Source organism: Pseudophryne corroboree, chromosome 10 (genome assembly GCF_028390025.1).
Source record: "Pseudophryne corroboree isolate aPseCor3 chromosome 10, aPseCor3.hap2, whole genome shotgun sequence".
In the NCBI taxonomy this organism is placed as follows: domain Eukaryota; kingdom Metazoa; phylum Chordata; class Amphibia; order Anura; family Myobatrachidae; genus Pseudophryne; species Pseudophryne corroboree.
Genome location: NC_086453.1, coordinates 168,160,995 through 168,188,559, shown reverse-complemented (window position 1 = coordinate 168,188,559; position 27,565 = coordinate 168,160,995). Strand labels below are relative to the sequence as shown.

The 27,565-nt window shown below is 49.9% G+C and overlaps 41 non-coding genes and 7 pseudogenes across 41 annotated transcripts; all 48 read left to right on the top strand.

Annotated features, from left to right (window-relative positions):
• Positions 1–370: 370 nt before the first annotated feature.
• Positions 371–533, top strand: LOC134967345 (U1 spliceosomal RNA). Its single transcript, XR_010188841.1, has one exon. It is a non-coding gene; the product is annotated as a U1 spliceosomal RNA (small nuclear RNA).
• A 153-nt stretch (positions 534–686) lies between these two features.
• Positions 687–849, top strand: LOC134967626 (U1 spliceosomal RNA). The gene has a single exon (XR_010189070.1). It is a non-coding gene; the product is annotated as a U1 spliceosomal RNA (small nuclear RNA).
• A 674-nt stretch (positions 850–1,523) lies between these two features.
• LOC134967338 (U1 spliceosomal RNA) lies at positions 1,524–1,687 on the top strand. Its single transcript, XR_010188834.1, has one exon. It is a non-coding gene; the product is annotated as a U1 spliceosomal RNA (small nuclear RNA).
• Positions 1,688–1,839: 152 nt separating this feature from the next.
• Positions 1,840–1,981, top strand: LOC134967647 (U1 spliceosomal RNA; annotated as a pseudogene).
• Positions 1,982–2,676: 695 nt separating this feature from the next.
• On the top strand, positions 2,677–2,840 carry LOC134967480 (U1 spliceosomal RNA). Its single transcript, XR_010188951.1, has one exon. It is a non-coding gene; the product is annotated as a U1 spliceosomal RNA (small nuclear RNA).
• A 152-nt stretch (positions 2,841–2,992) lies between these two features.
• Positions 2,993–3,155, top strand: LOC134967575 (U1 spliceosomal RNA). The gene has a single exon (XR_010189028.1). It is a non-coding gene; the product is annotated as a U1 spliceosomal RNA (small nuclear RNA).
• Positions 3,156–3,829: 674 nt separating this feature from the next.
• On the top strand, positions 3,830–3,992 carry LOC134967344 (U1 spliceosomal RNA). The gene has a single exon (XR_010188840.1). It is a non-coding gene; the product is annotated as a U1 spliceosomal RNA (small nuclear RNA).
• A 153-nt stretch (positions 3,993–4,145) lies between these two features.
• LOC134967625 (U1 spliceosomal RNA) lies at positions 4,146–4,308 on the top strand. Its single transcript, XR_010189069.1, has one exon. It is a non-coding gene; the product is annotated as a U1 spliceosomal RNA (small nuclear RNA).
• A 674-nt stretch (positions 4,309–4,982) lies between these two features.
• On the top strand, positions 4,983–5,146 carry LOC134967337 (U1 spliceosomal RNA). The gene has a single exon (XR_010188833.1). It is a non-coding gene; the product is annotated as a U1 spliceosomal RNA (small nuclear RNA).
• A 152-nt stretch (positions 5,147–5,298) lies between these two features.
• On the top strand, positions 5,299–5,440 carry LOC134967646 (U1 spliceosomal RNA; annotated as a pseudogene).
• Positions 5,441–6,135: 695 nt separating this feature from the next.
• LOC134967478 (U1 spliceosomal RNA) lies at positions 6,136–6,299 on the top strand. The gene has a single exon (XR_010188950.1). It is a non-coding gene; the product is annotated as a U1 spliceosomal RNA (small nuclear RNA).
• A 152-nt stretch (positions 6,300–6,451) lies between these two features.
• On the top strand, positions 6,452–6,614 carry LOC134967574 (U1 spliceosomal RNA). Its single transcript, XR_010189027.1, has one exon. It is a non-coding gene; the product is annotated as a U1 spliceosomal RNA (small nuclear RNA).
• Positions 6,615–7,288: 674 nt separating this feature from the next.
• LOC134967343 (U1 spliceosomal RNA) lies at positions 7,289–7,451 on the top strand. Its single transcript, XR_010188839.1, has one exon. It is a non-coding gene; the product is annotated as a U1 spliceosomal RNA (small nuclear RNA).
• A 153-nt stretch (positions 7,452–7,604) lies between these two features.
• Positions 7,605–7,767, top strand: LOC134967624 (U1 spliceosomal RNA). The gene has a single exon (XR_010189068.1). It is a non-coding gene; the product is annotated as a U1 spliceosomal RNA (small nuclear RNA).
• A 674-nt stretch (positions 7,768–8,441) lies between these two features.
• Positions 8,442–8,605, top strand: LOC134967336 (U1 spliceosomal RNA). Its single transcript, XR_010188832.1, has one exon. It is a non-coding gene; the product is annotated as a U1 spliceosomal RNA (small nuclear RNA).
• A 152-nt stretch (positions 8,606–8,757) lies between these two features.
• On the top strand, positions 8,758–8,899 carry LOC134967644 (U1 spliceosomal RNA; annotated as a pseudogene).
• Positions 8,900–9,594: 695 nt separating this feature from the next.
• LOC134967477 (U1 spliceosomal RNA) lies at positions 9,595–9,758 on the top strand. The gene has a single exon (XR_010188949.1). It is a non-coding gene; the product is annotated as a U1 spliceosomal RNA (small nuclear RNA).
• Positions 9,759–9,910: 152 nt separating this feature from the next.
• LOC134967573 (U1 spliceosomal RNA) lies at positions 9,911–10,073 on the top strand. Its single transcript, XR_010189026.1, has one exon. It is a non-coding gene; the product is annotated as a U1 spliceosomal RNA (small nuclear RNA).
• Positions 10,074–10,747: 674 nt separating this feature from the next.
• On the top strand, positions 10,748–10,910 carry LOC134967342 (U1 spliceosomal RNA). Its single transcript, XR_010188838.1, has one exon. It is a non-coding gene; the product is annotated as a U1 spliceosomal RNA (small nuclear RNA).
• A 153-nt stretch (positions 10,911–11,063) lies between these two features.
• LOC134967623 (U1 spliceosomal RNA) lies at positions 11,064–11,226 on the top strand. The gene has a single exon (XR_010189067.1). It is a non-coding gene; the product is annotated as a U1 spliceosomal RNA (small nuclear RNA).
• Positions 11,227–11,900: 674 nt separating this feature from the next.
• On the top strand, positions 11,901–12,064 carry LOC134967333 (U1 spliceosomal RNA). Its single transcript, XR_010188831.1, has one exon. It is a non-coding gene; the product is annotated as a U1 spliceosomal RNA (small nuclear RNA).
• Positions 12,065–12,216: 152 nt separating this feature from the next.
• On the top strand, positions 12,217–12,358 carry LOC134967643 (U1 spliceosomal RNA; annotated as a pseudogene).
• Positions 12,359–13,053: 695 nt separating this feature from the next.
• On the top strand, positions 13,054–13,217 carry LOC134967476 (U1 spliceosomal RNA). The gene has a single exon (XR_010188948.1). It is a non-coding gene; the product is annotated as a U1 spliceosomal RNA (small nuclear RNA).
• Positions 13,218–13,369: 152 nt separating this feature from the next.
• On the top strand, positions 13,370–13,532 carry LOC134967572 (U1 spliceosomal RNA). The gene has a single exon (XR_010189025.1). It is a non-coding gene; the product is annotated as a U1 spliceosomal RNA (small nuclear RNA).
• Positions 13,533–14,206: 674 nt separating this feature from the next.
• Positions 14,207–14,369, top strand: LOC134967341 (U1 spliceosomal RNA). The gene has a single exon (XR_010188837.1). It is a non-coding gene; the product is annotated as a U1 spliceosomal RNA (small nuclear RNA).
• A 153-nt stretch (positions 14,370–14,522) lies between these two features.
• LOC134967621 (U1 spliceosomal RNA) lies at positions 14,523–14,685 on the top strand. Its single transcript, XR_010189066.1, has one exon. It is a non-coding gene; the product is annotated as a U1 spliceosomal RNA (small nuclear RNA).
• A 674-nt stretch (positions 14,686–15,359) lies between these two features.
• Positions 15,360–15,523, top strand: LOC134967332 (U1 spliceosomal RNA). Its single transcript, XR_010188830.1, has one exon. It is a non-coding gene; the product is annotated as a U1 spliceosomal RNA (small nuclear RNA).
• A 152-nt stretch (positions 15,524–15,675) lies between these two features.
• Positions 15,676–15,817, top strand: LOC134967642 (U1 spliceosomal RNA; annotated as a pseudogene).
• A 695-nt stretch (positions 15,818–16,512) lies between these two features.
• LOC134967475 (U1 spliceosomal RNA) lies at positions 16,513–16,676 on the top strand. Its single transcript, XR_010188947.1, has one exon. It is a non-coding gene; the product is annotated as a U1 spliceosomal RNA (small nuclear RNA).
• A 152-nt stretch (positions 16,677–16,828) lies between these two features.
• Positions 16,829–16,991, top strand: LOC134967571 (U1 spliceosomal RNA). The gene has a single exon (XR_010189024.1). It is a non-coding gene; the product is annotated as a U1 spliceosomal RNA (small nuclear RNA).
• Positions 16,992–17,662: 671 nt separating this feature from the next.
• LOC134967459 (U1 spliceosomal RNA) lies at positions 17,663–17,826 on the top strand. Its single transcript, XR_010188934.1, has one exon. It is a non-coding gene; the product is annotated as a U1 spliceosomal RNA (small nuclear RNA).
• A 152-nt stretch (positions 17,827–17,978) lies between these two features.
• Positions 17,979–18,120, top strand: LOC134967640 (U1 spliceosomal RNA; annotated as a pseudogene).
• Positions 18,121–18,815: 695 nt separating this feature from the next.
• LOC134967474 (U1 spliceosomal RNA) lies at positions 18,816–18,979 on the top strand. Its single transcript, XR_010188946.1, has one exon. It is a non-coding gene; the product is annotated as a U1 spliceosomal RNA (small nuclear RNA).
• Positions 18,980–19,131: 152 nt separating this feature from the next.
• On the top strand, positions 19,132–19,294 carry LOC134967570 (U1 spliceosomal RNA). The gene has a single exon (XR_010189023.1). It is a non-coding gene; the product is annotated as a U1 spliceosomal RNA (small nuclear RNA).
• Positions 19,295–19,965: 671 nt separating this feature from the next.
• Positions 19,966–20,129, top strand: LOC134967458 (U1 spliceosomal RNA). Its single transcript, XR_010188933.1, has one exon. It is a non-coding gene; the product is annotated as a U1 spliceosomal RNA (small nuclear RNA).
• A 152-nt stretch (positions 20,130–20,281) lies between these two features.
• On the top strand, positions 20,282–20,444 carry LOC134967771 (U1 spliceosomal RNA). The gene has a single exon (XR_010189153.1). It is a non-coding gene; the product is annotated as a U1 spliceosomal RNA (small nuclear RNA).
• Positions 20,445–21,118: 674 nt separating this feature from the next.
• Positions 21,119–21,282, top strand: LOC134967394 (U1 spliceosomal RNA). Its single transcript, XR_010188881.1, has one exon. It is a non-coding gene; the product is annotated as a U1 spliceosomal RNA (small nuclear RNA).
• A 152-nt stretch (positions 21,283–21,434) lies between these two features.
• Positions 21,435–21,597, top strand: LOC134967551 (U1 spliceosomal RNA). The gene has a single exon (XR_010189008.1). It is a non-coding gene; the product is annotated as a U1 spliceosomal RNA (small nuclear RNA).
• Positions 21,598–22,271: 674 nt separating this feature from the next.
• On the top strand, positions 22,272–22,435 carry LOC134967397 (U1 spliceosomal RNA). Its single transcript, XR_010188883.1, has one exon. It is a non-coding gene; the product is annotated as a U1 spliceosomal RNA (small nuclear RNA).
• A 152-nt stretch (positions 22,436–22,587) lies between these two features.
• On the top strand, positions 22,588–22,729 carry LOC134967638 (U1 spliceosomal RNA; annotated as a pseudogene).
• A 695-nt stretch (positions 22,730–23,424) lies between these two features.
• On the top strand, positions 23,425–23,588 carry LOC134967472 (U1 spliceosomal RNA). The gene has a single exon (XR_010188945.1). It is a non-coding gene; the product is annotated as a U1 spliceosomal RNA (small nuclear RNA).
• Positions 23,589–23,740: 152 nt separating this feature from the next.
• On the top strand, positions 23,741–23,903 carry LOC134967569 (U1 spliceosomal RNA). The gene has a single exon (XR_010189022.1). It is a non-coding gene; the product is annotated as a U1 spliceosomal RNA (small nuclear RNA).
• A 671-nt stretch (positions 23,904–24,574) lies between these two features.
• LOC134967340 (U1 spliceosomal RNA) lies at positions 24,575–24,737 on the top strand. The gene has a single exon (XR_010188836.1). It is a non-coding gene; the product is annotated as a U1 spliceosomal RNA (small nuclear RNA).
• A 153-nt stretch (positions 24,738–24,890) lies between these two features.
• On the top strand, positions 24,891–25,053 carry LOC134967576 (U1 spliceosomal RNA). The gene has a single exon (XR_010189029.1). It is a non-coding gene; the product is annotated as a U1 spliceosomal RNA (small nuclear RNA).
• Positions 25,054–25,727: 674 nt separating this feature from the next.
• Positions 25,728–25,891, top strand: LOC134967471 (U1 spliceosomal RNA). The gene has a single exon (XR_010188944.1). It is a non-coding gene; the product is annotated as a U1 spliceosomal RNA (small nuclear RNA).
• A 152-nt stretch (positions 25,892–26,043) lies between these two features.
• Positions 26,044–26,206, top strand: LOC134967538 (U1 spliceosomal RNA). Its single transcript, XR_010188999.1, has one exon. It is a non-coding gene; the product is annotated as a U1 spliceosomal RNA (small nuclear RNA).
• A 672-nt stretch (positions 26,207–26,878) lies between these two features.
• LOC134967470 (U1 spliceosomal RNA) lies at positions 26,879–27,042 on the top strand. The gene has a single exon (XR_010188943.1). It is a non-coding gene; the product is annotated as a U1 spliceosomal RNA (small nuclear RNA).
• Positions 27,043–27,191: 149 nt separating this feature from the next.
• Positions 27,192–27,354, top strand: LOC134967614 (U1 spliceosomal RNA). Its single transcript, XR_010189060.1, has one exon. It is a non-coding gene; the product is annotated as a U1 spliceosomal RNA (small nuclear RNA).
• The last annotated feature ends 211 nt before the right edge of the window (positions 27,355–27,565 follow it).

Genomic DNA, 27,565 nt, shown 5'->3' with positions numbered 1-27,565 from the left:
AATGCGAACTAAGGGTCATCCAAGCGCCGCAAAAGGCCGCCATGCCCTGCATACCCCTTTTCTCTTTTCATATGCAGATGAGGGTTCCAGCCAACTTTGGCCCACTGCTTGGATGACATCACCGTATGTAAATCCGTCTTCTGCAGACCTTCACCCAGGAATGCTTTTACTAGTTGTTGCATTTGGTTTGTTGTTTGGGGGTGCTTCAGTATTAGGCAGCCTTCTGCCCTCCCATGTTCATCTGAAAATATGTGTTCTCTCTGCAGTTGTTGTCCCCAGATGAGAGTTCCCTTGTGCTGCCTCAGTTGAATCTCCTTTACTTGACAGAGATGTGCATGAGCAGCGGCCCTCCCCAGCCCTATCCCAAATCATACTTATTTTGCATAGGAGATACCATGGTCATGAAGATTGTTCTCCCAGGGTGAGGTTCATTCATTGCATTTTGGGTATGCTGACCCCTGTGATTTCCCCAAATGTGGGAAACTCGACTGCATTATTTGTGGTAGTGGGGGACTGTGTTTGTGCTTCCCTCTGGTCAGCTCTGGTAAAAGTCAGATTTCTTTGTCTCAGATTTTCCTCTAGCCTTGTTCTTCTTTCGAGAGTTCCCTTGTGCTGCCTCAGTTGGATCTCCTTCACTTGACAGGGGGGTACCCGAGCAGCGACCCTCCCCAGCTCTCGCCCAACTACTACTTACCTGCCAGGTGAGATACTATGATCATGAAGGTGCTTCTCCCAGGGCAAGGCTCATCCATTGCACTCTGGGTGTGCTGCTCCTGCGATTTCCCCAAATGTGGGAAACTTGACTGCATAATTTGTGTTTCCCCTGGTCGGCTCTCGTATAATTCAGATCTCTTTCTCTCAGGTCTCTCTCCAGCCTAGTTTGCTGTATGTTTCCACTTCTCTTTTCTTGAGCCGCTCCCTTCTATGCCCTTGCGCACTATCCTGACTTCTCCTCCTTTCTGCTTACTTTGAGCCTTCCAACGCACAATGCAAACTACAGGTAGTGCTGCAGGGCCCACACCCTTTTACTTGCCTTACAGAGCAGCTCTGGAGCTGTTACAGTGCCCAGCTGCTGCAAGAAATCAGCTTGAATGCTTCAGGGGCTGGGGCATAGCCAACATGAGCCCCACACCGAAGGAGGGTGGAGGTGTTTAATGTGAACTAGGAGTCAGCAAAGTGCCGCAAAAGGCCACCCTGCCCTGCACGCCCCTTTTCTCTTTTCATATGCAGACGAGGGTTGAAGCCAACTTTGACCCACTGCTTGGATGACATCACCATATGCAAATCTATCTGCTGCAGGCCTTCCCCCAGGAATGCTTGCACTAGTTGTTGCATTTGGTTTGTTGTTTGGGGGTGCTTTAGTATTAGGCAGCCTTCTGCCCTCCCATGTTCATCTGAAAATATGTGTTCTCCCTGCAGTTGTTGTCCCCAGATGAGAGTTCCCTTGTGCTGCCTCAGTTGAATCGCCTTTACTTGACAGAGATGTGCCTGAGCAGCGGCCCTCCCCAGCTCTATCCCAAATCATACTTATTTTGCATAGGAGATACCATGGTCATGAAGATTGTTCTCCCAGGGGGAGGTTCATTCATTGCATTCTGGGTATGCTGACCCCTGTGATTTCCCCAAATGTGGGAAACTCGACTGCATTATTTGTGGTAGTGGGGGACTGTGTTTGTGCTTTCCTCTGGTCAGCTCTGGTAAAAGTCAGATTTCTTTGTCTCAGATCTTCCTCTAGCCTTGTTCTTCTTTCGAGAGTTCCCTTGTGCTGCCTCAGTTGGATCTCCTTCAATTGACAGGGGGGTACCCGAGCAGTGACCCTCCCCAGCTCTAGCCCAACTCCTACTTACCTGCCAGGTGAGATACTATGATCATGAAGGTGCTTCTCCCAGGGCAAGGCTCACCCATTGCACTCTGGGTGTGCTGCTCCTGCGATTTCCCCAAATGTGGGAAACTTGACTGCATAATTTGTGTTTCCCCTGGTCGGCTCTCATATAATTCAGATCTCTTTGTCTCAGGTCTCTCTCCAGCCTAGTTTGCTGTCTGTTTCCACTTCCTTTTTCTTGAGCCCCTCCCTTCTATACCCTTGTGCACTATCCTGACTTCTCCTCCTGTCTGCTTACTTTGTGCCTTCCGATGCACAATGCAAACTACAGGTAGTGCTGCAGGGCCCACACCCTTTTACTTGCCTTACAGAGCAGCTCTGGAGCTGTTACAGTGCCAAGCTGCTGCAAGAAATCAGCTTGAATGCTTCAGGGGTTGGGGCATGGCCAACATGAGCCCCACACCGAAGGAGGGTGGAGGTGTTTAATGCGAACTAAGGGTCATCCAAGCGCCGCAAAAGGCCGCCATGCCCTGCATACCCCTTTTCTCTTTTCATATGCAGATGAGGGTTCCAGCCAACTTTGGCCCACTGCTTGGATGACATCACCATATGCAAATCCGTCTTCTGCAGACCTTCCCCCAGGAATGCTTGTACTAGTTGTTGCATTTGGTTTGTTGTTTGGGGGTGCTTCAGTATTAGGCAACCTTCTGCCCTCCCATGTTCATCTGAAAATATGTGTTCTCCCTGCAGTTGTTGTCCCCAGAAGAGAGTTCCCTTGTGCTGCCTCAGTTGAATCTCCTTTACTTGACAGAGATGTGCCTGAGCAGCGGCCCTCCCCAGCCCTATCCCAAATCATACTTATTTTGCATAGGAGATACCATGGTCATAAAGATTGTTCTCCCTGGGTGAGGTTCATTCATTGCATTCTGGGTATGCAGACCCCTGTGATTTTCCCAAATGTGGGAAACTCAACTGCATTATTTGTGGTAGTGGGGGACTGTGTTTGTGTTTTCCTCTGGTCAGCTCTGGTAAAAGTCAGATTTCTTTGTCTCAGATCTTCCTCTAGCCTTGTTCTTCTTTCGAGAGTTCCATTGTGCTGCCTCAGTTTGATCTCCTTCACTTGACAGGGGGGTACCCGAGCAGCGACCCTCCCCAGCTATAGCCTAACTCCTACATACCTGCCAGGTGAGATACTATGATCATGAAGGTGCTTCTCACAGGGCAAGGCTCACCCATTGCACTCTGGGTGTGCTGCTCCTGCGATTTCCCCAAATGTGGGAAACTTGACTGCATAATTTGTGTTTCCCCTGGTCGGCTCTCGTATAATTCAGATCTCTTTGTCTCAGGTCTCTCTCCAGCCTAGTTTGCTGTCTGTTTCCACTTCTGTTTTCTTGAGCCCCTACCTTTTATACTCTTGTGCACTATCCTGACTTCTCCTCCCATCTGCTTACTTTGTGTCTTCCAATGCACAATGCAAACTACAGGTAGTGCTGCAGGGCCCACACCCTTTTACTTGCCTTACAGAGCAGCTCTGGAGCTGTTACAGTGCCAAGCTGCTGCAAGAAATCAGCTTGAATGCTTCAGGGGATGGGGCATGGCCAACATGAGCCCCACACCGAAGGAGGGTGGGGGTGTTTAATGCGAACTAAGGGTCATCCAAGCGCCGCAAAAGGCCGCCATGCCCTGCATACCCCTTTTCTCTTTTCATATGCAGATGAGGGTTCCAGCCAACTTTGGCCCACTGCTTGGATGACATCACCGTATGTAAATCCGTCTTCTGCAGACCTTCACCCAGGAATGCTTTTACTAGTTGTTGCATTTGGTTTGTTGTTTGGGGGTGCTTCAGTATTAGGCAGCCTTCTGCCCTCCCATGTTCATCTGAAAATATGTGTTCTCTCTGCAGTTGTTGTCCCCAGATGAGAGTTCCCTTGTGCTGCCTCAGTTGAATCTCCTTTACTTGACAGAGATGTGCATGAGCAGCGGCCCTCCCCAGCCCTATCCCAAATCATACTTATTTTGCATAGGAGATACCATGGTCATGAAGATTGTTCTCCCAGGGTGAGGTTCATTCATTGCATTTTGGGTATGCTGACCCCTGTGATTTCCCCAAATGTGGGAAACTCGACTGCATTATTTGTGGTAGTGGGGGACTGTGTTTGTGCTTCCCTCTGGTCAGCTCTGGTAAAAGTCAGATTTCTTTGTCTCAGATTTTCCTCTAGCCTTGTTCTTCTTTCGAGAGTTCCCTTGTGCTGCCTCAGTTGGATCTCCTTCACTTGACAGGGGGGTACCCGAGCAGCGACCCTCCCCAGCTCTCGCCCAACTACTACTTACCTGCCAGGTGAGATACTATGATCATGAAGGTGCTTCTCCCAGGGCAAGGCTCATCCATTGCACTCTGGGTGTGCTGCTCCTGCGATTTCCCCAAATGTGGGAAACTTGACTGCATAATTTGTGTTTCCCCTGGTCGGCTCTCGTATAATTCAGATCTCTTTCTCTCAGGTCTCTCTCCAGCCTAGTTTGCTGTATGTTTCCACTTCTCTTTTCTTGAGCCGCTCCCTTCTATGCCCTTGCGCACTATCCTGACTTCTCCTCCTTTCTGCTTACTTTGAGCCTTCCAACGCACAATGCAAACTACAGGTAGTGCTGCAGGGCCCACACCCTTTTACTTGCCTTACAGAGCAGCTCTGGAGCTGTTACAGTGCCCAGCTGCTGCAAGAAATCAGCTTGAATGCTTCAGGGGCTGGGGCATAGCCAACATGAGCCCCACACCGAAGGAGGGTGGAGGTGTTTAATGTGAACTAGGAGTCAGCAAAGTGCCGCAAAAGGCCACCCTGCCCTGCACGCCCCTTTTCTCTTTTCATATGCAGACGAGGGTTGAAGCCAACTTTGACCCACTGCTTGGATGACATCACCATATGCAAATCTATCTGCTGCAGGCCTTCCCCCAGGAATGCTTGCACTAGTTGTTGCATTTGGTTTGTTGTTTGGGGGTGCTTTAGTATTAGGCAGCCTTCTGCCCTCCCATGTTCATCTGAAAATATGTGTTCTCCCTGCAGTTGTTGTCCCCAGATGAGAGTTCCCTTGTGCTGCCTCAGTTGAATCGCCTTTACTTGACAGAGATGTGCCTGAGCAGCGGCCCTCCCCAGCTCTATCCCAAATCATACTTATTTTGCATAGGAGATACCATGGTCATGAAGATTGTTCTCCCAGGGGGAGGTTCATTCATTGCATTCTGGGTATGCTGACCCCTGTGATTTCCCCAAATGTGGGAAACTCGACTGCATTATTTGTGGTAGTGGGGGACTGTGTTTGTGCTTTCCTCTGGTCAGCTCTGGTAAAAGTCAGATTTCTTTGTCTCAGATCTTCCTCTAGCCTTGTTCTTCTTTCGAGAGTTCCCTTGTGCTGCCTCAGTTGGATCTCCTTCACTTGACAGGGGGGTACCCGAGCAGTGACCCTCCCCAGCTCTAGCCCAACTCCTACTTACCTGCCAGGTGAGATACTATGATCATGAAGGTGCTTCTCCCAGGGCAAGGCTCACCCATTGCACTCTGGGTGTGCTGCTCCTGCGATTTCCCCAAATGTGGGAAACTTGACTGCATAATTTGTGTTTCCCCTGGTCGGCTCTCATATAATTCAGATCTCTTTGTCTCAGGTCTCTCTCCAGCCTAGTTTGCTGTCTGTTTCCACTTCCTTTTTCTTGAGCCCCTCCCTTCTATACCCTTGTGCACTATCCTGACTTCTCCTCCTGTCTGCTTACTTTGTGCCTTCCGATGCACAATGCAAACTACAGGTAGTGCTGCAGGGCCCACACCCTTTTACTTGCCTTACAGAGCAGCTCTGGAGCTGTTACAGTGCCAAGCTGCTGCAAGAAATCAGCTTGAATGCTTCAGGGGTTGGGGCATGGCCAACATGAGCCCCACACCGAAGGAGGGTGGAGGTGTTTAATGCGAACTAAGGGTCATCCAAGCGCCGCAAAAGGCCGCCATGCCCTGCATACCCCTTTTCTCTTTTCATATGCAGATGAGGGTTCCAGCCAACTTTGGCCCACTGCTTGGATGACATCACCATATGCAAATCCGTCTTCTGCAGACCTTCCCCCAGGAATGCTTGTACTAGTTGTTGCATTTGGTTTGTTGTTTGGGGGTGCTTCAGTATTAGGCAACCTTCTGCCCTCCCATGTTCATCTGAAAATATGTGTTCTCCCTGCAGTTGTTGTCCCCAGAAGAGAGTTCCCTTGTGCTGCCTCAGTTGAATCTCCTTTACTTGACAGAGATGTGCCTGAGCAGCGGCCCTCCCCAGCCCTATCCCAAATCATACTTATTTTGCATAGGAGATACCATGGTCATAAAGATTGTTCTCCCTGGGTGAGGTTCATTCATTGCATTCTGGGTATGCAGACCCCTGTGATTTTCCCAAATGTGGGAAACTCAACTGCATTATTTGTGGTAGTGGGGGACTGTGTTTGTGTTTTCCTCTGGTCAGCTCTGGTAAAAGTCAGATTTCTTTGTCTCAGATCTTCCTCTAGCCTTGTTCTTCTTTCGAGAGTTCCATTGTGCTGCCTCAGTTTGATCTCCTTCACTTGACAGGGGGGTACCCGAGCAGCGACCCTCCCCAGCTATAGCCTAACTCCTACATACCTGCCAGGTGAGATACTATGATCATGAAGGTGCTTCTCACAGGGCAAGGCTCACCCATTGCACTCTGGGTGTGCTGCTCCTGCGATTTCCCCAAATGTGGGAAACTTGACTGCATAATTTGTGTTTCCCCTGGTCGGCTCTCGTATAATTCAGATCTCTTTGTCTCAGGTCTCTCTCCAGCCTAGTTTGCTGTCTGTTTCCACTTCTGTTTTCTTGAGCCCCTACCTTTTATACTCTTGTGCACTATCCTGACTTCTCCTCCCATCTGCTTACTTTGTGTCTTCCAATGCACAATGCAAACTACAGGTAGTGCTGCAGGGCCCACACCCTTTTACTTGCCTTACAGAGCAGCTCTGGAGCTGTTACAGTGCCAAGCTGCTGCAAGAAATCAGCTTGAATGCTTCAGGGGATGGGGCATGGCCAACATGAGCCCCACACCGAAGGAGGGTGGGGGTGTTTAATGCGAACTAAGGGTCATCCAAGCGCCGCAAAAGGCCGCCATGCCCTGCATACCCCTTTTCTCTTTTCATATGCAGATGAGGGTTCCAGCCAACTTTGGCCCACTGCTTGGATGACATCACCGTATGTAAATCCGTCTTCTGCAGACCTTCACCCAGGAATGCTTTTACTAGTTGTTGCATTTGGTTTGTTGTTTGGGGGTGCTTCAGTATTAGGCAGCCTTCTGCCCTCCCATGTTCATCTGAAAATATGTGTTCTCTCTGCAGTTGTTGTCCCCAGATGAGAGTTCCCTTGTGCTGCCTCAGTTGAATCTCCTTTACTTGACAGAGATGTGCATGAGCAGCGGCCCTCCCCAGCCCTATCCCAAATCATACTTATTTTGCATAGGAGATACCATGGTCATGAAGATTGTTCTCCCAGGGTGAGGTTCATTCATTGCATTTTGGGTATGCTGACCCCTGTGATTTCCCCAAATGTGGGAAACTCGACTGCATTATTTGTGGTAGTGGGGGACTGTGTTTGTGCTTCCCTCTGGTCAGCTCTGGTAAAAGTCAGATTTCTTTGTCTCAGATTTTCCTCTAGCCTTGTTCTTCTTTCGAGAGTTCCCTTGTGCTGCCTCAGTTGGATCTCCTTCACTTGACAGGGGGGTACCCGAGCAGCGACCCTCCCCAGCTCTCGCCCAACTACTACTTACCTGCCAGGTGAGATACTATGATCATGAAGGTGCTTCTCCCAGGGCAAGGCTCATCCATTGCACTCTGGGTGTGCTGCTCCTGCGATTTCCCCAAATGTGGGAAACTTGACTGCATAATTTGTGTTTCCCCTGGTCGGCTCTCGTATAATTCAGATCTCTTTCTCTCAGGTCTCTCTCCAGCCTAGTTTGCTGTATGTTTCCACTTCTCTTTTCTTGAGCCGCTCCCTTCTATGCCCTTGCGCACTATCCTGACTTCTCCTCCTTTCTGCTTACTTTGAGCCTTCCAACGCACAATGCAAACTACAGGTAGTGCTGCAGGGCCCACACCCTTTTACTTGCCTTACAGAGCAGCTCTGGAGCTGTTACAGTGCCCAGCTGCTGCAAGAAATCAGCTTGAATGCTTCAGGGGCTGGGGCATAGCCAACATGAGCCCCACACCGAAGGAGGGTGGAGGTGTTTAATGTGAACTAGGAGTCAGCAAAGTGCCGCAAAAGGCCACCCTGCCCTGCACGCCCCTTTTCTCTTTTCATATGCAGACGAGGGTTGAAGCCAACTTTGACCCACTGCTTGGATGACATCACCATATGCAAATCTATCTGCTGCAGGCCTTCCCCCAGGAATGCTTGCACTAGTTGTTGCATTTGGTTTGTTGTTTGGGGGTGCTTTAGTATTAGGCAGCCTTCTGCCCTCCCATGTTCATCTGAAAATATGTGTTCTCCCTGCAGTTGTTGTCCCCAGATGAGAGTTCCCTTGTGCTGCCTCAGTTGAATCGCCTTTACTTGACAGAGATGTGCCTGAGCAGCGGCCCTCCCCAGCTCTATCCCAAATCATACTTATTTTGCATAGGAGATACCATGGTCATGAAGATTGTTCTCCCAGGGGGAGGTTCATTCATTGCATTCTGGGTATGCTGACCCCTGTGATTTCCCCAAATGTGGGAAACTCGACTGCATTATTTGTGGTAGTGGGGGACTGTGTTTGTGCTTTCCTCTGGTCAGCTCTGGTAAAAGTCAGATTTCTTTGTCTCAGATCTTCCTCTAGCCTTGTTCTTCTTTCGAGAGTTCCCTTGTGCTGCCTCAGTTGGATCTCCTTCACTTGACAGGGGGGTACCCGAGCAGTGACCCTCCCCAGCTCTAGCCCAACTCCTACTTACCTGCCAGGTGAGATACTATGATCATGAAGGTGCTTCTCCCAGGGCAAGGCTCACCCATTGCACTCTGGGTGTGCTGCTCCTGCGATTTCCCCAAATGTGGGAAACTTGACTGCATAATTTGTGTTTCCCCTGGTCGGCTCTCATATAATTCAGATCTCTTTGTCTCAGGTCTCTCTCCAGCCTAGTTTGCTGTCTGTTTCCACTTCCTTTTTCTTGAGCCCCTCCCTTCTATACCCTTGTGCACTATCCTGACTTCTCCTCCTGTCTGCTTACTTTGTGCCTTCCGATGCACAATGCAAACTACAGGTAGTGCTGCAGGGCCCACACCCTTTTACTTGCCTTACAGAGCAGCTCTGGAGCTGTTACAGTGCCAAGCTGCTGCAAGAAATCAGCTTGAATGCTTCAGGGGTTGGGGCATGGCCAACATGAGCCCCACACCGAAGGAGGGTGGAGGTGTTTAATGCGAACTAAGGGTCATCCAAGCGCCGCAAAAGGCCGCCATGCCCTGCATACCCCTTTTCTCTTTTCATATGCAGATGAGGGTTCCAGCCAACTTTGGCCCACTGCTTGGATGACATCACCATATGCAAATCCGTCTTCTGCAGACCTTCCCCCAGGAATGCTTGTACTAGTTGTTGCATTTGGTTTGTTGTTTGGGGGTGCTTCAGTATTAGGCAACCTTCTGCCCTCCCATGTTCATCTGAAAATATGTGTTCTCCCTGCAGTTGTTGTCCCCAGAAGAGAGTTCCCTTGTGCTGCCTCAGTTGAATCTCCTTTACTTGACAGAGATGTGCCTGAGCAGCGGCCCTCCCCAGCCCTATCCCAAATCATACTTATTTTGCATAGGAGATACCATGGTCATAAAGATTGTTCTCCCTGGGTGAGGTTCATTCATTGCATTCTGGGTATGCAGACCCCTGTGATTTTCCCAAATGTGGGAAACTCAACTGCATTATTTGTGGTAGTGGGGGACTGTGTTTGTGTTTTCCTCTGGTCAGCTCTGGTAAAAGTCAGATTTCTTTGTCTCAGATCTTCCTCTAGCCTTGTTCTTCTTTCGAGAGTTCCATTGTGCTGCCTCAGTTTGATCTCCTTCACTTGACAGGGGGGTACCCGAGCAGCGACCCTCCCCAGCTATAGCCTAACTCCTACATACCTGCCAGGTGAGATACTATGATCATGAAGGTGCTTCTCACAGGGCAAGGCTCACCCATTGCACTCTGGGTGTGCTGCTCCTGCGATTTCCCCAAATGTGGGAAACTTGACTGCATAATTTGTGTTTCCCCTGGTCGGCTCTCGTATAATTCAGATCTCTTTGTCTCAGGTCTCTCTCCAGCCTAGTTTGCTGTCTGTTTCCACTTCTGTTTTCTTGAGCCCCTACCTTTTATACTCTTGTGCACTATCCTGACTTCTCCTCCCATCTGCTTACTTTGTGTCTTCCAATGCACAATGCAAACTACAGGTAGTGCTGCAGGGCCCACACCCTTTTACTTGCCTTACAGAGCAGCTCTGGAGCTGTTACAGTGCCAAGCTGCTGCAAGAAATCAGCTTGAATGCTTCAGGGGATGGGGCATGGCCAACATGAGCCCCACACCGAAGGAGGGTGGGGGTGTTTAATGCGAACTAAGGGTCATCCAAGCGCCGCAAAAGGCCGCCATGCCCTGCATACCCCTTTTCTCTTTTCATATGCAGATGAGGGTTCCAGCCAACTTTGGCCCACTGCTTGGATGACATCACCGTATGTAAATCCGTCTTCTGCAGACCTTCACCCAGGAATGCTTTTACTAGTTGTTGCATTTGGTTTGTTGTTTGGGGGTGCTTCAGTATTAGGCAGCCTTCTGCCCTCCCATGTTCATCTGAAAATATGTGTTCTCTCTGCAGTTGTTGTCCCCAGATGAGAGTTCCCTTGTGCTGCCTCAGTTGAATCTCCTTTACTTGACAGAGATGTGCATGAGCAGCGGCCCTCCCCAGCCCTATCCCAAATCATACTTATTTTGCATAGGAGATACCATGGTCATGAAGATTGTTCTCCCAGGGTGAGGTTCATTCATTGCATTTTGGGTATGCTGACCCCTGTGATTTCCCCAAATGTGGGAAACTCGACTGCATTATTTGTGGTAGTGGGGGACTGTGTTTGTGCTTCCCTCTGGTCAGCTCTGGTAAAAGTCAGATTTCTTTGTCTCAGATTTTCCTCTAGCCTTGTTCTTCTTTCGAGAGTTCCCTTGTGCTGCCTCAGTTGGATCTCCTTCACTTGACAGGGGGGTACCCGAGCAGCGACCCTCCCCAGCTCTCGCCCAACTACTACTTACCTGCCAGGTGAGATACTATGATCATGAAGGTGCTTCTCCCAGGGCAAGGCTCATCCATTGCACTCTGGGTGTGCTGCTCCTGCGATTTCCCCAAATGTGGGAAACTTGACTGCATAATTTGTGTTTCCCCTGGTCGGCTCTCGTATAATTCAGATCTCTTTCTCTCAGGTCTCTCTCCAGCCTAGTTTGCTGTATGTTTCCACTTCTCTTTTCTTGAGCCGCTCCCTTCTATGCCCTTGCGCACTATCCTGACTTCTCCTCCTTTCTGCTTACTTTGAGCCTTCCAACGCACAATGCAAACTACAGGTAGTGCTGCAGGGCCCACACCCTTTTACTTGCCTTACAGAGCAGCTCTGGAGCTGTTACAGTGCCCAGCTGCTGCAAGAAATCAGCTTGAATGCTTCAGGGGCTGGGGCATAGCCAACATGAGCCCCACACCGAAGGAGGGTGGAGGTGTTTAATGTGAACTAGGAGTCAGCAAAGTGCAGCAAAAGGCCACCCTGCCCTGCACGCCCCTTTTCTCTTTTCATATGCAGACGAGGGTTGAAGCCAACTTTGACCCACTGCTTGGATGACATCACCATATGCAAATCTATCTGCTGCAGGCCTTCCCCCAGGAATGCTTGCACTAGTTGTTGCATTTGGTTTGTTGTTTGGGGGTGCTTTAGTATTAGGCAGCCTTCTGCCCTCCCATGTTCATCTGAAAATATGTGTTCTCCCTGCAGTTGTTGTCCCCAGATGAGAGTTCCCTTGTGCTGCCTCAGTTGAATCGCCTTTACTTGACAGAGATGTGCCTGAGCAGCGGCCCTCCCCAGCTCTATCCCAAATCATACTTATTTTGCATAGGAGATACCATGGTCATGAAGATTGTTCTCCCAGGGGGAGGTTCATTCATTGCATTCTGGGTATGCTGACCCCTGTGATTTCCCCAAATGTGGGAAACTCGACTGCATTATTTGTGGTAGTGGGGGACTGTGTTTGTGCTTTCCTCTGGTCAGCTCTGGTAAAAGTCAGATTTCTTTGTCTCAGATCTTCCTCTAGCCTTGTTCTTCTTTCGAGAGTTCCCTTGTGCTGCCTCAGTTGGATCTCCTTCACTTGACAGGGGGGTACCCGAGCAGTGACCCTCCCCAGCTCTAGCCCAACTCCTACTTACCTGCCAGGTGAGATACTATGATCATGAAGGTGCTTCTCCCAGGGCAAGGCTCACCCATTGCACTCTGGGTGTGCTGCTCCTGCGATTTCCCCAAATGTGGGAAACTTGACTGCATAATTTGTGTTTCCCCTGGTCGGCTCTCATATAATTCAGATCTCTTTGTCTCAGGTCTCTCTCCAGCCTAGTTTGCTGTCTGTTTCCACTTCCTTTTTCTTGAGCCCCTCCCTTCTATACCCTTGTGCACTATCCTGACTTCTCCTCCTGTCTGCTTACTTTGTGCCTTCCGATGCACAATGCAAACTACAGGTAGTGCTGCAGGGCCCACACCCTTTTACTTGCCTTACAGAGCAGCTCTGGAGCTGTTACAGTGCCAAGCTGCTGCAAGAAATCAGCTTGAATGCTTCAGGGGTTGGGGCATGGCCAACATGAGCCCCACACCGAAGGAGGGTGGAGGTGTTTAATGCGAACTAAGGGTCATCCAAGCGCCGCAAAAGGCCGCCATGCCCTGCATACCCCTTTTCTCTTTTCATATGCAGATGAGGGTTCCAGCCAACTTTGGCCCACTGCTTGGATGACATCACCATATGCAAATCCGTCTTCTGCAGACCTTCCCCCAGGAATGCTTGTACTAGTTGTTGCATTTGGTTTGTTGTTTGGGGGTGCTTCAGTATTAGGCAACCTTCTGCCCTCCCATGTTCATCTGAAAATATGTGTTCTCCCTGCAGTTGTTGTCCCCAGAAGAGAGTTCCCTTGTGCTGCCTCAGTTGAATCTCCTTTACTTGACAGAGATGTGCCTGAGCAGCGGCCCTCCCCAGCCCTATCCCAAATCATACTTATTTTGCATAGGAGATACCATGGTCATAAAGATTGTTCTCCCTGGGTGAGGTTCATTCATTGCATTCTGGGTATGCAGACCCCTGTGATTTTCCCAAATGTGGGAAACTCAACTGCATTATTTGTGGTAGTGGGGGACTGTGTTTGTGTTTTCCTCTGGTCAGCTCTGGTAAAAGTCAGATTTCTTTGTCTCAGATCTTCCTCTAGCCTTGTTCTTCTTTCGAGAGTTCCATTGTGCTGCCTCAGTTTGATCTCCTTCACTTGACAGGGGGGTACCCGAGCAGCGACCCTCCCCAGCTATAGCCTAACTCCTACATACCTGCCAGGTGAGATACTATGATCATGAAGGTGCTTCTCACAGGGCAAGGCTCACCCATTGCACTCTGGGTGTGCTGCTCCTGCGATTTCCCCAAATGTGGGAAACTTGACTGCATAATTTGTGTTTCCCCTGGTCGGCTCTCGTATAATTCAGATCTCTTTGTCTCAGGTCTCTCTCCAGCCTAGTTTGCTGTCTGTTTCCACTTCTGTTTTCTTGAGCCCCTACCTTTTATACTCTTGTGCACTATCCTGACTTCTCCTCCCATCTGCTTACTTTGTGTCTTCCAATGCACAATGCAAACTACAGGTAGTGCTGCAGGGCCCACACCCTTTTACTTGCCTTACAGAGCAGCTCTGGAGCTGTTACAGTGCCAAGCTGCTGCAAGAAATCAGCTTGAATGCTTCAGGGGATGGGGCATGGCCAACATGAGCCCCACACCGAAGGAGGGTGGGGGTGTTTAATGCGAACTAAGGGTCATCCAAGCGCCGCAAAAGGCCGCCATGCCCTGCATACCCCTTTTCTCTTTTCATATGCAGATGAGGGTTCCAGCCAACTTTGGCCCACTGCTTGGATGACATCACCGTATGTAAATCCGTCTTCTGCAGACCTTCACCCAGGAATGCTTTTACTAGTTGTTGCATTTGGTTTGTTGTTTGGGGGTGCTTCAGTATTAGGCAGCCTTCTGCCCTCCCATGTTCATCTGAAAATATGTGTTCTCTCTGCAGTTGTTGTCCCAAGATGAGAGTTCCCTTGTGCTGCCTCAGTTGAATCTCCTTTACTTGACAGAGATGTGCATGAGCAGCGGCCCTCCCCAGCCCTATCCCAAATCATACTTATTTTGCATAGGAGATACCATGGTCATGAAGATTGTTCTCCCAGGGTGAGGTTCATTCATTGCATTTTGGGTATGCTGACCCCTGTGATTTCCCCAAATGTGGGAAACTCGACTGCATTATTTGTGGTAGTGGGGGACTGTGTTTGTGCTTCCCTCTGGTCAGCTCTGGTAAAAGTCAGATTTCTTTGTCTCAGATTTTCCTCTAGCCTTGTTCTTCTTTCGAGAGTTCCCTTGTGCTGCCTCAGTTGGATCTCCTTCACTTGACAGGGGGGTACCCGAGCAGCGACCCTCCCCAGCTCTCGCCCAACTACTACTTACCTGCCAGGTGAGATACTATGATCATGAAGGTGCTTCTCCCAGGGCAAGGCTCATCCATTGCACTCTGGGTGTGCTGCTCCTGCGATTTCCCCAAATGTGGGAAACTTGACTGCATAATTTGTGTTTCCCCTGGTCGGCTCTCGTATAATTCAGATCTCTTTCTCTCAGGTCTCTCTCCAGCCTAGTTTGCTGTATGTTTCCACTTCTCTTTTCTTGAGCCGCTCCCTTCTATGCCCTTGCGCACTATCCTGACTTCTCCTCCTTTCTGCTTACTTTGAGCCTTCCAACGCACAATGCAAACTACAGGTAGTGCTGCAGGGCCCACACCCTTTTACTTGCCTTACAGAGCAGCTCTGGAGCTGTTACAGTGCCCAGCTGCTGCAAGAAATCAGCTTGAATGCTTCAGGGGCTGGGGCATAGCCAACATGAGCCCCACACCGAAGGAGGGTGGAGGTGTTTAATGTGAACTAGGAGTCAGCAAAGTGCAGCAAAAGGCCACCCTGCCCTGCACGCCCCTTTTCTCTTTTCATATGCAGACGAGGGTTGAAGCCAACTTTGACCCACTGCTTGGATGACATCACCATATGCAAATCTATCTGCTGCAGGCCTTCCCCCAGGAATGCTTGCACTAGTTGTTGCATTTGGTTTGTTGTTTGGGGGTGCTTTAGTATTAGGCAGCCTTCTGCCCTCCCATGTTCATCTGAAAATATGTGTTCTCCCTGCAGTTGTTGTCCCCAGATGAGAGTTCCCTTGTGCTGCCTCAGTTGAATCGCCTTTACTTGACAGAGATGTGCCTGAGCAGCGGCCCTCCCCAGCTCTATCCCAAATCATACTTATTTTGCATAGGAGATACCATGGTCATGAAGATTGTTCTCCCAGGGGGAGGTTCATTCATTGCATTCTGGGTATGCTGACCCCTGTGATTTCCCCAAATGTGGGAAACTCGACTGCATTATTTGTGGTAGTGGGGGACTGTGTTTGTGCTTTCCTCTGGTCAGCTCTGGTAAAAGTCAGATTTCTTTGTCTCAGATCTTCCTCTAGCCTTGTTCTTCTTTCGAGAGTTCCCTTGTGCTGCCTCAGTTGGATCTCCTTCACTTGACAGGGGGGTACCCGAGCAGTGACCCTCCCCAGCTCTAGCCCAACTCCTACTTACCTGCCAGGTGAGATACTATGATCATGAAGGTGCTTCTCCCAGGGCAAGGCTCACCCATTGCACTCTGGGTGTGCTGCTCCTGCGATTTCCCCAAATGTGGGAAACTTGACTGCATAATTTGTGTTTCCCCTGGTCGGCTCTCATATAATTCAGATCTCTTTGTCTCAGGTCTCTCTCCAGCCTAGTTTGCTGTCTGTTTCCACTTCCTTTTTCTTGAGCCCCTCCCTTCTATACCCTTGTGCACTATCCTGACTTCTCCTCCTGTCTGCTTACTTTGTGCCTTCCGATGCACAATGCAAACTACAGGTAGTGCTGCAGGGCCCACACCCTTTTACTTGCCTTACAGAGCAGCTCTGGAGCTGTTACAGTGCCAAGCTGCTGCAAGAAATCAGCTTGAATGCTTCAGGGGTTGGGGCATGGCCAACATGAGCCCCACACCGAAGGAGGGTGGAGGTGTTTAATGCGAACTAAGGGTCATCCAAGCGCCGCAAAAGGCCGCCATGCCCTGCATACCCCTTTTCTCTTTTCATATGCAGATGAGGGTTCCAGCCAACTTTGGCCCACTGCTTGGATGACATCACCATATGCAAATCCGTCTTCTGCAGACCTTCCCCCAGGAATGCTTGTACTAGTTGTTGCATTTGGTTTGTTGTTTGGGGGTGCTTCAGTATTAGGCAACCTTCTGCCCTCCCATGTTCATCTGAAAATATGTGTTCTCCCTGCAGTTGTTGTCCCCAGAAGAGAGTTCCCTTGTGCTGCCTCAGTTGAATCTCCTTTACTTGACAGAGATGTGCCTGAGCAGCGGCCCTCCCCAGCCCTATCCCAAATCATACTTATTTTGCATAGGAGATACCATGGTCATAAAGATTGTTCTCCCTGGGTGAGGTTCATTCATTGCATTCTGGGTATGCAGACCCCTGTGATTTTCCCAAATGTGGGAAACTCAACTGCATTATTTGTGGTAGTGGGGGACTGTGTTTGTGTTTTCCTCTGGTCAGCTCTGGTAAAAGTCAGATTTCTTTGTCTCAGATCTTCCTCTAGCCTTGTTCTTCTTTCGAGAGTTCCATTGTGCTGCCTCAGTTTGATCTCCTTCACTTGACAGGGGGGTACCCGAGCAGCGACCCTCCCCAGCTATAGCCTAACTCCTACATACCTGCCAGGTGAGATACTATGATCATGAAGGTGCTTCTCACAGGGCAAGGCTCACCCATTGCACTCTGGGTGTGCTGCTCCTGCGATTTCCCCAAATGTGGGAAACTTGACTGCATAATTTGTGTTTCCCCTGGTCGGCTCTCGTATAATTCAGATCTCTTTGTCTCAGGTCTCTCTCCAGCCTAGTTTGCTGTCTGTTTCCACTTCTGTTTTCTTGAGCCGCTCCCTTCTATGCCCTTGCGCACTATCCTGACTTCTCCCGTCTGCTTACTCTGTGCCTTCCAACGCACAATGCGAACTACAGGTAGTGCTGCAGGGCCCACACCCTTTTACTTGCCTTACAGAGCAGCTCTGGAGCTGTTACAGTGCCCAGCTGCTGCAAGAAATCAGCTTGAATGCTTCAGGGGCTGGGGCATAGCCAACATGAGCCCCACACCGAAGGAGGGTGGAGGTATTTACTGCGAACTAGGGGTCATCCAAGCACCGCAAAAGGCCGCCATGCCCTGCATAACCCTTTTCTCTTTTCATATGCAGATGAGGGTTCCAGCCAACTTTGGCCCACTGCTTGGATGACATCACCGTATGCAAATCCGTCTTCTGCAGACCTTCACCCTGGAATGCTTTTACTAGTTGTTGCATTTGGTTTGTTGTTTGGGGGTGCTTCAGTATTAGGCAGCCTTCTGCCCTCCCATGTTCATCTGAAAATATGTGTTCTCCCTGCAGTTGTTGTCCCCAGATGAGAGTTCCCTTGTGCTGCCTCAGTTGAATCTCCTTTACTTGACAGAGATGTGCCAGAGCAGCGGCCCTCCCCAGCCCTATCCCAAATCATACTTATTTTGCATAGCAGATACCATGGTCATGAAGATTGTTCTCCCAGGGTGAGGTTCATTCATTGCATTCTGGGTATGCTGACCCCTGTGATTTCCCCAAATGTGGGAAACTCGACTGCATTATTTGTGGTAGTGGGGGACTGTGTTTGTGCTTTCCTCTGGTCAGCTCTGGTAAAAGTCAGATTTCTTTGTCTCAGATCTTCCTCTAGCCTTGTTCTTCTTTCGAGAGTTCCCTTGTGCTGCCTCAGTTGGATCTCCTTCACTTGACAGGGGGGTACCCGAGCAGCGACCCTCCCCAGCTCTAGCCCAACTCCTACTTACCTGCCAGGTGAGATACTATGATCATGAAGGTGCTTCTCCCAGGGCAAGGCTCACCCATTGCACTCTGGGTGTGCTGCTCCTGCGATTTCCCCAAATGTGGGAAACTTGACTGCATAATTTGTGTTTCCCCTGGTCGGCTCTCATATAATTCAGATCTCTTTGTCTCAGGTCTCTCTCCAGCCTAGTTTGCTGTCTGTTTCCACTTCCTTTTTCTTGAGCCCCTCCCTTCTATACCCTTGTGCACTATCCTGACTTCTCCTCCTGTCTGCTTACTTTGTGCCTTCCGATGCACAATGCAAACTACAGGTAGTGCTGCAGGGCCCACACCCTTTTACTTGCCTTACAGAGCAGCTCTGGAGCTGTTACAGTGCCAAGCTGCTGCAAGAAATCAGCTTGAATGCTTCAGGGGTTGGGGCATGGCCAACATGAGCCCCACACCGAAGGAGGGTGGAGGTGTTTAATGCGAACTAAGGGTCATCCAAGCGCCGCAAAAGGCCGCCATGCCCTGCATACCCCTTTTCTCTTTTCATATGCAGATGAGGGTTCCAGCCAACTTTGGCCCACTGCTTGGATGACATCACCATATGCAAATCCGTCTTCTGCAGACCTTCCCCCAGGAATGCTTGTACTAGTTGTTGCATTTGGTTTGTTGTTTGGGGGTGCTTCAGTATTAGGCAACCTTCTGCCCTCCCATGTTCATCTGAAAATATGTGTTCTCCCTGCAGTTGTTGTCCCCAGAAGAGAGTTCCCTTGTGCTGCCTCAGTTGAATCTCCTTTACTTGACAGAGATGTGCCTGAGCAGCGGCCCTCCCCAGCCCTATCCCAAATCATACTTATTTTGCATAGGAGATACCATGGTCATAAAGATTGTTCTCCCTGGGTGAGGTTCATTCATTGCATTCTGGGTATGCAGACCCCTGTGATTTTCCCAAATGTGGGAAACTCAACTGCATTATTTGTGGTAGTGGGGGACTGTGTTTGTGTTTTCCTCTGGTCAGCTCTGGTAAAAGTCAGATTTCTTTGTCTCAGATCTTCCTCTAGCCTTGTTCTTCTTTCGAGAGTTCCATTGTGCTGCCTCAGTTTGATCTCCTTCACTTGACAGGGGGGTACCCGAGCAGCGACCCTCCCCAGCTATAGCCTAACTCCTACATACCTGCCAGGTGAGATACTATGATCATGAAGGTGCTTCTCACAGGGCAAGGCTCACCCATTGCACTCTGGGTGTGCTGCTCCTGCGATTTCCCCAAATGTGGGAAACTTGACTGCATAATTTGTGTTTCCCCTGGTCGGCTCTCGTATAATTCAGATCTCTTTGTCTCAGGTCTCTCTCCAGCCTAGTTTGCTGTCTGTTTCCACTTCTGTTTTCTTGAGCCGCTCCCTTCTATGCCCTTGCGCACTATCCTGACTTCTCCCGTCTGCTTACTCTGTGCCTTCCAACGCACAATGCGAACTACAGGTAGTGCTGCAGGGCCCACACCCTTTTACTTGCCTTACAGAGCAGCTCTGGAGCTGTTACAGTGCCCAGCTGCTGCAAGAAATCAGCTTGAATGCTTCAGGGGCTGGGGCATAGCCAACATGAGCCCCACACCGAAGGAGGGTGGAGGTATTTACTGCGAACTAGGGGTCATCCAAGCACCGCAAAAGGCCGCCATGCCCTGCATAACCCTTTTCTCTTTTCATATGCAGATGAGGGTTCCAGCCAACTTTGGCCCACTGCTTGGATGACATCACCGTATGCAAATCCGTCTTCTGCAGACCTTCACCCTGGAATGCTTTTACTAGTTGTTGCATTTGGTTTGTTGTTTGGGGGTGCTTCAGTATTAGGCAGCCTTCTGCCCTCCCATGTTCATCTGAAAATATGTGTTCTCCCTGCAGTTGTTGTCCCCAGATGAGAGTTCCCTTGTGCTGCCTCAGTTGAATCTCCTTTACTTGACAGAGATGTGCCAGAGCAGCGGCCCTCCCCAGCCCTATCCCAAATCATACTTATTTTGCATAGCAGATACCATGGTCATGAAGATTGTTCTCCCAGGGTGAGGTTCATTCATTGCATTCTGGGTATGCTGACCCCTGTGATTTCCCCAAATGTGGGAAACTCGACTGCATTATTTGTGGTAGTGGGGGACTGTGTTTGTGCTTTCCTCTGGTCAGCTCTGGTAAAAGTCAGATTTCTTTGTCTCAGATCTTCCTCTAGCCTTGTTCTTCTTTCGAGAATTTCTTTGTGCTGCCTCAGTTGGATCTCCTTCACTTGACAGGGGGGTGCCCGAGCAGCGACCCTCCCCAGCTCTCGCCCAACTCCTACTTACCTGCCTGATGAGATACTATGATCAGGAAGGTGCTTCTCCCAGGGCAAGGCTCACCCATTGCACTCTGGGTGTGCTTCCCCTGTGATTTCCCCAAATGTGGGAAACTTGACTGCATAATTTGTGTTTCCCCTGGTCGGCTCTCGTATAATTCAGATCTCTTTGTCTCAGGTCTCTCTCCAGCCTAGTTTGCTGTCTGTTTCCACTTCTTTTTACTTGAGCCCCTACCTTTTATACCCTTGTGCACTATCCTGACTTCTCCTCCCATCTGCTTACTTTGTGTCTTCCAATGCTCAATGCAAACTACAGGTAGTGCATCAGGGCCCACACCCTTTTACTTGCCTTACAGAGCAGCTCTGGAGCTGTTACAGTGCCAAGCTGCTGCAAGAAATCAGCTTGAATGCTTCAAGGGATGGGGCATGGCCAACATGAGCCCCACACCGAAGGAGGGTGGGGGTGTTTAATGCGAACTAAGGGTCATCCAAGCGCCGCAAAAGGCCGCCATGCCCTGCATACCCCTTTTCTCTTTTCATATGCAGATGAGGGTTCCAGCCAACTTTGGCCCACTGCTTGGATGACATCACCGTATGCAAATCCGTCTTCTGCAGAACTTCCCCCAGGAATGCTTGTACTAGTTGTTGCATTTGGTTTGTTGTTTGGGGGTGCTTCAGTATTAGGCAGCCTTCTGCCCTCCCATGTTCATCTGAAAATATGTGTTCTCTCTGCAGTTGTTGTCCCCAGATGAGAGTTCCCTTGTGCTGCCTCAGTTGAATCTCCGTTACTTGACAGAGATGTGCATGAGCAGCGGCCCTCCCCAGCCCTATCCCAAATCATACTTATTTTGCATAGGAGATACCATGGTCATGAAGATTGTTCTCCCAGGGTGAGGTTCATTCATTGCATTCTGGGTATGCTGACCCCAGTGATTTCCCCAAATGTGGGAAACTCGACTGCATTATTTGTGGTAGTGGGGGACTGTGTTTGTGCTTTCCTCTGGTCAGCTCTGGTAAAAGTCAGATTTCTTTGTCTCAGATCTTCCTCTAGCCTTGTTCTTCTTTCGAGAGTTTCTTTGTGCTGCCTCAGTTGGATCTCCTTCACTTGACAGGGGGGTGCCCGAGCAGCGACCCTCCCCAGCTCTCGCCCAACTCCTACTTACCTGCCAGGTGAGATACTATGATCATGAAGGTGCTTCTCCCAGGGTAAGGCTCACCCATTGCACTCTGGGTGTGCTGCTCCTGCGATTTCCCCAAATGTGGGAAACTTGACTGCATAATTTGTGTTTCCCCTGGTCGGCTCTCGTATAATTCAGATCTCTTTCTCTCAGGTCTCTCTCCAGCCTAGTTTGCTGTCTGTTTCCACTTCTCTTTTCTTGAGCCGCTCCCTTCTATGCCCTTGCGCACTATCCTGACTTCTCCTCCTTTCTGCTTACTTTGAGCCTTCCAACGCACAATGCGAACTACAGGTAGTGCTGCAGGGCCCACACCCTTTTACTTGCCTTACAGAGCAGCTCTGGAGCTGTTACAGTGCCCAGCTGCTGCAAGAAATCAGCTTGAATGCTTCAGGGGCTGGGGCATAGCCAACATGAGCCCCACACCGAAGGAGGGTGGAGGTGTTTAATGCAAACTAGGAGTCAGCCAAGTGCCGCAAAAGGCCACCATGCCCTGCACGCCCCTTTTCTCTTTTCATATGCAGACGAGGGTTGAAGCCAACTTTGACCCACTGCTTGGATGACATCACCATATGCAAATCTATCTGCTGCAGGCCTTCCCCCAGGAATGCTTGCACTAGTTGTTGCATTTGGTTTGTTGTTTGGGGGTGCTTTAGTATTAGGCAGCCTTCTGCCCTCCCATGTTCATCTGAAAATATGTGTTCTCCCTGCAGTTGTTGTCCCCAGATGAGAGTTCCCTTGTGCTGCCTCAGTTGAATCGCCTTTACTTGACAGAGATGTGCCTGAGCAGCGGCCCTCCCCAGCTCTATCCCAAATCATACTTATTTTGCATAGGAGATACCATGGTCATGAAGATTGTTCTCCCAGGGGGAGGTTCATTCATTGCATTCTGGGCATGCTGACCCCTGTGATTTCCCCAAATGTGGGAAACTCGACTGCATTATTTGTGGTAGTGGGGGACTGTGTTTGTGCTTTCCTCTGGTCAGCTCTGGTAAAAGTCAGATTTCTTTGTCTCAGATCTTTCTCTAGCCTTGTTCTTCTTTCGAGAGTTCCCTTGTGCTGCCTCAGTTGGATCTCCTTCACTTGACAGGGGGGTACCCGAGCAGCGACCCTCCCCAGCTCTAGCCCAACTCCTACTTACCTGCCAGGTGAGATACTATGATCATGAAGGTGCTTCTCCCAGGGCAAGGCTCACCCATTGCACTCTGGGTGTGCTGCTCCTGCGATTTCCCCAAATGTGGGAAACTTGACTGCATAATTTGTGTTTCCCCTGGTCGGCTCTCATATAATTCAGATCTCTTTGTCTCAGGTCTCTCTCCAGCCTAGTTTGCTGTCTGTTTCCACTTCCTTTTTCTTGAGCCCCTCCCTTCTATACCCTTGTGCACTATCCTGACTTCTCCTCCTGTCTGCTTACTTTGTGCCTTCCGATGCACAATGCAAACTACAGGTAGTGCTGCAGGGCCCACACCCTTTTACTTGCCTTACAGAGCAGCTCTGGAGCTGTTATAGTGCCAAGCTGCTGCAAGAAATCAGCTTGAATGCTTCAGGGGCTGGGGCATGGCCAACATGAGCCCCACACCGAAGGAGGGTGGAGGTGTTTAATGCGAACTAAGGGTCATCCAAGCGCCGCAAAAGGCCGCCATGCCCTGAATACCCCTTTTCTCTTTTCATATGCAGATGAGGGTTCCAGCCAACTTTGGCCCACTGCTTGGATGACATCACCATATGCAAATCCGTCTTCTGCAGACCTTCCCCCAGGAATGCTTGTACTAGTTGTTGCATTTGGTTTGTTGTTTGGGGGTGCTTCAGTATTAGGCAACCTTCTGCCCTCCCATGTTCATCTGAAAATATGTGTTCTCCCTGCAGTTGTTGTCCCCAGATGAGAGTTCCCTTGTGCTGCCTCAGTTGAATCTCCTTTACTTGACAGAGATGTGCCTGAGCAGCGGCCCTCCCCAGCCCTATCCCAAATCATACTTATTTTGCATAGGAGATACCATGGTCATAAAGATTGTTCTCCCTGGGTGAGGTTCATTCATTGCATTCTGGGTATGCAGACCCCTGTGATTTTCCCAAATGTGGGAAACTCAACTGCATTATTTGTGGTAGTGGGGGACTGTGTTTGTGTTTTCCTCTGGTCAGCTCTGGTAAAAGTCAGATTTCTTTGTCTCAGATCTTCCTCTAGCCTTGTTCTTCTTTCGAGAGTTCCATTGTGCTGCCTCAGTTTGAACTCCTTCACTTGACAGGGGGGTACCCGAGCAGCGACCCTCCCCAGCTCTAGCCCAACTCCTACATACCTGCCAGGTGAGATACTATGATCATGAAGGTGCTTCTCACAGGGCAAGGCTCACCCATTGCACTCTGGGTGTGCTGCTCCTGCGATTTCCCCAAATGTGGGAAACTTGACTGCATAATTTGTGTTTCCCCTGGTCGGCTCTCGTATAATTCAGATCTCTTTGTCTCAGGTCTCTCTCCAGCCTAGTTTGCTGTCTGTTTCCACTTCTGTTTTCTTGAGCCGCTCCCTTCTATGCCCTTGCGCACTATCCTGACTTCTCCCGTCTGCTTACTTTGTGCCTTCCAACGCACAATGCGAACTACAGGTAGTGCTGCAGGGCCCACACCCTTTTACTTGCCTTACAGAGCAGCTCTGGAGCTGTTACAGTGCCAAGCTGCTGCAAGAAATCAGCTTGAATGCTTCAGGGGATGGGGCATGGCCAACATGAGCCCCACACCGAAGGAGGGTGGGGGTGTTTAATGCGAACTAAGGGTCATCCAAGCGCCGCAAAAGGCCGCCATGCCCTGCATACCCCTTTTCTTTTTTCATATGCAGATGAGGGTTCCAGCCAACTTTGGCCCACTGCTTGGATGACATCACCGTATGCAAATCCGTCTTCTGCAGAACTTCCCCCAGGAATGCTTGTACTAGTTGTTGCATTTGGTTTGTTGTTTGGGGGTGCTTCAGTATTAGGCAGCCTTCTGCCCTCCCATGTTCATCTGGAAATATGTGTTCTCTCTGCAGTTGTTGTCCTCAGATGAGAGTTCCCTTGTGCTGCCTCAGTTGAATCTCCTTTACTTGACAGAGATGTGCATGAGCAGCGGCCCTCCCCAGCCCTATCCCAAATCATACTTATTTTGCATAGGAGATACCATGGTCATGAAGATTGTTCTCCCAGGGTGAGGTTCATTCATTGCATTTTGGGTATGCTGACCCCTGTGATTTCCCCAAATGTGGGAAACTCGACTGCATTATTTGTGGTAGTGGGGGACTGTGTTTGTGCTTCCCTCTGGTCAGCTCTGGTAAAAGTCAGATTTCTTTGTCTCAGATTTTCCTCTAGCCTTGTTCTTCTTTCGAGAGTTCCCTTGTGCTGCCTCAGTTGGATCTCCTTCACTTTACAGGGGGGTACCCGAGCAGCGACCCTCCCCAGCTCTCGCCCAACTACTACTTACCTGCCAGGTGAGATACTATGATCATGAAGGTGCTTCTCCCAGGGCAAGGCTCACCCATTGCACTCTGGGTGTGCTGCTCCTGCGATTTCCCCAAATGTGGGAAACTTGACTGCATAATTTGTGTTTCCCCTGGTCGGCTCTCGTATAATTCAGATCTCTTTCTCTCAGGTCTCTCTCCAGCCTAGTTTGCTGTCTGTCTCCACTTCTCTTTTTTTGAGCCGCTCCCTTCTATGCCCTTGCGCACTATCCTGACTTCTCCTCCTTTCTGCTTACTTTGAGCCTTCCAACGCACAATGCGAACTACAGGTAGTGCTGCAGGGCCCACACCCTTTTACTTGCCTTAAAGAGCAGCTCTGGAGCTGTTACAGTGCCCAGCTGCTGCAAGAAATCAGCTTGAATGCTTCAGGGGCTGGGGCATAGCCAACATGAGCCCCACACCGAAGGAGGGTGGAGGTGTTTAATGCAAACTAGGAGTCAGCCAAGCGCCGCAAAAGGCCGCCATGCCCTGCATACCCCTTTTCTCTTTTCATATGCAGATGAGGGTTCCAGCCAACTTTGGCCCACTGCTTGGATGACATCACCGTATGCAAATCCGTCTTCTGCAGACCTTCCCCCAGGAATGCTTGTACTAGTTGTTGCATTTGGTTTGTTGTTTGGGGGTGCTTCAGTATTAGGCAGCCTTCTGCCCTCCCATGTTCATCTGAAAATATGTGTTCTCCCGGCAGTTGTTGTCCCCAGATGAGAGTTCCCTTGTGCTGCCTCAGTTGAATCTCCTTTACTTGACAGAGATGTGCCTGAGCAGCGGCCCTCCCCAGCCCTATCCCAAATCATACTTATTTTGCATAGGAGATACCATGGTCATAAAGATTGTTCTCCCTGGGTGAGGTTCATTCATTGCATTCTGGGTATGCAGACCCCTGTGATTTCCCCAAATGTGGGAAACTCAACTGCATTATTTGTGGTAGTGGGGGACTGTGTTTGTGTTTTCCTCTGGTCAGCTCTGGTAAAAGTCAGATTTCTTTGTCTCAGATCTTCCTCTAGCCTTGTTCTTCTTTCGAGAGTTCCATTGTGCTGCCTCAGTTTGATCTCCTTCACTTGACAGGGGGGTACCCGAGCAGCGACCCTCCCCAGCTCTAGCCCAACTCCTACATACCTGCCAGGTGAGATACTATGATCATGAAGGTGCTTCTCACAGGGCAAGGCTCACCCATTGCACTCTGGGTGTGCTGCTCCTGCGATTTCCCCAAATGTGGGAAACTTGACTGCATAATTTGTGTTTCCCCTGGTCGATTCTCGTATAATTCAGATCTCTTTGTCTCAGGTCTCTCTCCAGCCTAGTTTGCTGTCTGTTTCCACTTCTGTTTTCTTGAGCCGCTCCCTTCTATGCCCTTGCGCACTATCCTGACTTCTCCCGTCTGCTTACTTTGTGCCTTCCAACGCACAATGCGAACTACAGGTAGTGCTGCAGGGCCCACACCCTTTTACTTGCCTTACAGAGCAGCTCTGGAGCTGTTACAGTGCCCAGCTGCTGCAAGAAATCAGCTTGAATGCTTCAGGGGCTGGGGCATAGCCAACATGAGCCCCACACCGAAGGAGGGTGGAGGTATTTACTGCGAACTAGGGGTCATCAAAAGCACCGCAAAAGGCCGCCATGCCCTGCATAACCCTTTTCTCTTTTCATATGCAGATGAGGGTTCCAGCCAACTTTGGCCCACTGCTTGGATGACATCACCGTATGCAAATCCGTCTTCTGCAGGCCTTCCCCCAGGAATGCTTGTACTAGTTGTTGCATTTGGTTTGTTGTTTGGGGGTGCTTCAGTATTAGGCAGCCTTCTGCCCTCCCATGTTCATCTGAAAATATGTGTTCTCCCGGCAGTTGTTGTCCCCAGATGAGAGTTCCCTTGTGCTGCCTCAGTTGAATCTCCTTTACTTGACAGAGATGTGCCTGAGCAGCGGCCCTCCCCAGCCCTATCCCAAATCATACTTATTTTGCATAGGAGATACCATGGTCATAAAGATTGTTCTCCCTGGGTGAGGTTCATTCATTGCATTCTGGGTATGCAGACCCCTGTGATTTCCCCAAATGTGGGAAACTCAACTGCATTATTTGTGGTAGTGGGGGACTGTGTTTGTGTTTTCCTCTGGTCAGCTCTGGTAAAAGTCAGATTTATTTGTCTCAGATCTTCCTCTAGCCTTGTTCTTTCGAGAGTTCCATTGTGCTGCCTCAGTATGATCTCCTTCACTTGACAGGGGGGTACCCGAGCAGCGACCCTCCCCAGCTCTAGCCCAACTCCTACATACCTGCCAGGTGAGATACTATGATCATGAAGGTGCTTCTCACAGGGCAAGGCTCACCCATTGCACTCTGGGTGTGCTTCTCCTGCGATTTCCCCAAATGTGGGAAACTTGACTGCATAATTTGTGTTTCCCCTGGTCGGCTCTCGTATAATTCAGATCTCTTTCTCTCAGGTCTCTCTCCAGCCTAGTTTGCTGTCTGTTTCCACTTCTCTTTTCTTGAGACGCTCCCTTCTATGCCCTTGCGCACTATCCTGACTTCTCCTCCTTTCTGCTTACTTTGAGCCTTCCAACGCACAATGCGAACTACAGGTAGTGCTGCAGGGCCCACACCCTTTTACTTGCCTTACAGAGCAGCTCTGGAGCTGTTAC